The sequence below is a fragment of the Nematolebias whitei genome, chromosome 4 (genome assembly GCF_014905685.2).
Source record: "Nematolebias whitei isolate Nwh7 chromosome 4, NemWhi1, whole genome shotgun sequence".
NCBI classification, from domain to species: domain Eukaryota; kingdom Metazoa; phylum Chordata; class Actinopteri; order Cyprinodontiformes; family Rivulidae; genus Nematolebias; species Nematolebias whitei.
In genome coordinates this window covers 9,030,993-9,035,184 of record NC_056501.1, presented here as the reverse complement: position 1 = coordinate 9,035,184, position 4,192 = coordinate 9,030,993, and positions in this window count along the sequence as shown.

Genomic DNA, 4,192 nt, shown 5'->3' with positions numbered 1-4,192 from the left:
GTTTCAACACAACACCGTCTGATTCACCCTAACATGCTAAATCCTATAGCTTGTTACAAACGTTTGTTTTAAATCCGATTGTCTTAAAGACGGCGACGAGTGGAGCTCCTCAGGTGGAAACTCTGTGGCTGGCAGAGTTATTCTCTGCAGAAAAGAAAGTAGAAACAGCTGAGCTTTTTTTTTAATCCCATCGACACCAAGAGCCAGCTTCAGTACGCCAGGGTCAGAACATCCACAGCACCATGCACCCGACCCATATGGTCCCTCCTGCAGGTGGTGAGTCCACAGGAAGGCAAACATGTGGATCTCTTTCAATCTGAGCCCAACTGGGCCCAATGGGTAGAGGTCCGGTCACCAGGTGCTCACTGACAAACCTGTCTTTTTGGTGGGACCCAGTAACCCATGTTCTGTTGGGGGACACGGAGCTCCTTGTTTACTGCCCGTACAAAGGTTCTGAATCAGTCTTCATCTGAACCGTCACCTCGGACCAGTCTGCCTAAGAAGGATCGTACAGGAATCCAAACTGCTCCACTAAGATGAGGAGGAGGTTCTAGGAGGCCTGGGAACTCCATGTGGTCCTCCCAGAAGAGCTGGAAGAGGTGATGTCTGGACCTCCCTGTTCGAGCTGCTGCCCCCCAGACCAGAGTCCAGAACAATCAATCAGCTCTGCTGAAACTGAGTGAAACGTCAGACAAAGACCTTCAGAACGTCTGAAGAACCTTTAAAATGTGACGGGAAGCTGCTTGAAACGAGCAGAACCTCCAGATGTTCCATGAACCTGTGGAACCTGGTTGAAGACTGGACTCCAGGGGCTCAATACTTAACACACGTTCAGGTTTTTTATTTTTCATTTCTTGTTTCACAATCAAAACCATTGTGCATCTTTAAAACGGTAGTCCTGTTGTGTAGAGAAGTTTTGTTCTTTTGTTGTTGTTGTTTTTATTTAAGGCTAAACAGAGAACATTAATGGGGGGGGGGGGGTTTCACAGTTTTAAAGAAAAGAGCAGAACAATCTGTGAATGATTGACAGCAGTTGTCGGTTCTACAGGACTGTGTGTGTGTTGGTGTGTGTGTGTTGGTGTGTGTGTGTGTGTGTGTGTGTGTGTGTGTGTGTGCGCCCCTGGTCTCGTCTCCAGCTGCGTTTTAATTCAATCCGTATCGATCCATATCAGCTCTCTGAAGGACTCGGTATCATCTGAATGGAGTTCCATATTATTCTGTTCTGCGCCATAAAGGGCATTAGAGCCTCCAGAGCAACAGATCAGCTTTCAGTCAATACACGCACGCGCACACGCACGCACGCACGCACGCACACACGCACGCACACACACACACACACACACACACACACACACACAGGTCCTCTCTCTGAAGGCTCAGTTCACCCAAACCTTTAAAAACACGACCAGCTCTGATATTTTTCTGCTTTCAAACGCTGCACAGGTTTGATCAAATCTTCATCAGACGTTAATCTGAGATTTGATTTGATGCAAATCTGCCTCAATCTGACCAGGAAGTCCCTTCATTTAAATTCAACGTCAAAATCCAGGAATTCTTGTGAAATCATGCATTTTTCTGATGATATAAAGTTTAATCTCTAAGTATATTAAAATAAGTGTTTTTTTTTTAGTTTTTTTTTTTAGAATAGCTCATTTAGACAGATTAGATTAAAATGTTGGATTATTTATCTGTTGGTGTGATTATTATTATTATTATTTTATTTTAATAAAAAACATGAAAATTATTCAATTTTAAAGATTAATTTATGTCACTGTACAGTTTATAAATAATTCAATATCTGGATTATTTAGTTTTTCTTTTTTTGTCTTTTTTAAATTGAAGTCTTTGACATTAAAAAAACAAAAACAAACTGAGTTGTGTGGACTCACCCGAGCCTGAAGAAAAAAACAAAACTATTTTATTTTAAATTATTTTAATGACTTTTATGATCACTTTAATGTTTTATATTTAATAATTCAGCCAAACGGAAACAAAAAAACCACAACATTTGTAAAAAAATAAACATTTAAAATGTATTCTTTGTAGAAAACTTTAAAAAAAGCCCTTTTGTACCTTCAGTTAATAAGCAGACTAATAATAATAATAAAAAAAATACATTTTAGTTCAATTTACTCATCAGTTTGTATGAAAACTTACTGAATTATATATTTAATAATGAGTAGATAAGTTACAAATATTAGGTTAAGTTGAGTAAACAAATGTGAATAAAGTCTTAAACTTTAGGAATTAAATGATAAACTACTAATACAATTTGAGTAAACAAGTAATGGGTTACTAGTGAATTAGTAACATTTAAATTTAATTTATTTTAAAAAACAGTTTGTTAAATTAATTAACAAGCAATGAGTAATTAGTAAGTTATAATTGAGTTATTAGATAATCATGTAAAGTTATTAGTGTTAACGAGTTAAATACATGAGCAATGAAGTATAATTGAGTTATTAGTGAGTAAAATATATGAACAAATAATGAGTTGGTGATGAGTTATTTACATCAACAAGGAATGAGGCAATGACTTAAACAAGTTATGAGTTATTAACAGATACATCAGATAATTAATAATAAGTTAACAGATAAGTCAGATAATGAGTTATTACAGAGTTATTAAATCTGTTGGTGTTTTTTCAGTTTCTTTCCTCTCAGAGAAACCGGTCTGATCTCCGGTGACGTGTTCTTACAGATATTATTTCTGTCTTACTAAGGTGTAAATCGATGGCGACCTCACAGAACCCCCATTTACCCCCACCTCCTCGTGCTGCTCTCCCAGCATGCCTTGCTCCAGCAGCAGATCAAGGAGGAGGTTATCCCCTGGTTAATGTGACATGTCTGTCTGCGACCTTGCCGCTTGTTAACGGCTCGGATTATTATTGTGATAATGTGGCAATTAAAAAGGAAGCGCTCCATCAGAACAGGAAGTGTGTGTGTGTGTGTGTGTGTGGGGGGGGGGGGTGGGGGGGGGTCTGAGAGATGGATGGGTGTAGATTACAGGGCGGTGGGCAATGCATTAAGGTTGCAATCCATTTTGACACCCTGCTGGTTCTTACTAAACGCCCTCATTGATAACCGCTCCTGATCAATATGTCTGAGCAGTCGAGAAAACGGGCAAAAATCAGCGAGCGCCAGCGCTAAATGAAATACCATTGGTCTGCTGGAAGAGTCGGCCATCTTTAAAACGCCACCACAGAAGGATAATGTCAAAACGTTTGAGCTGAGGAGGCGTGGCCACTTCCTGTCAGACTCCGACTTTCAAAATAAAATGGATGTTTTGATTTAGAACTGTGTGCTTCATAATTGGACAATAAAGCTGTCTGTGAGACCCGTGGGAAACCTGAACCTGGTTTAATGTTCCCGTTGACCCTGGATCTGACCCTGGATCTGATTCTGGTCCAGATCTTTTTAACAGTTTTAGTTGTTGGGACTCAAACTCGGAGACTGATGAGCCTCTTGTGTTTTTCTTCCAGATTCTTCTTGAAGTTTTTCCTGAAATGCAACCAGAACTGTTTGAAGAATGCGGGAAACCCTCGAGACATGCGGCGGTTCCAGGTAAGACCGGACCTGTCGCAGATTCTGGACGCCTCCGGGGGCACGGAGCGGGTCTCATGATACTGATGTTGCCTCCTCAGGTGGTGGTGTCCACTACGGTCAACGTGGACGGTCACGTGCTGGCAGTGTCAGACAACATGTTCGTCCACAATAACTCCAAACATGGCCGCCGCGCTCGACGCCTGGACCCATCCGAAGGTAAACCGTGGCCCGGAGGAACGTCCCTGGACATGAATCAGACCCTGAGGTTACCACGGTGTGCCGCGATGGTTTTAATTTAGGGATTTGGTTTCAGGTCGACCCGGTCTCGCTGCTGTGCTAAAGTTTTGGACCGGGTTTGTTCCACATGTAAAAGGAGCATGAAACATGCCTGTATGGAACTCTGTGTTCCTGTTGGAGGCTCAGGAGGCGACGGCGAACAAACGCTTCCTTCTTCCAGTGACCAAATGAAACGCTTCGCCCGCATATAAACTTCACACGGTGAAACTGGACTCCGACAGCTGGAGCGCCGCAGCTACGTTTCCTCTGAAGCTGTAAACTTTAAGACCGCTCTGCCTCGACCCATAAACCCCCCCTCCGCCTCCTCCCACCTGACCGCCGCGCTTCCAGAAGCCATGACATAAAGCTC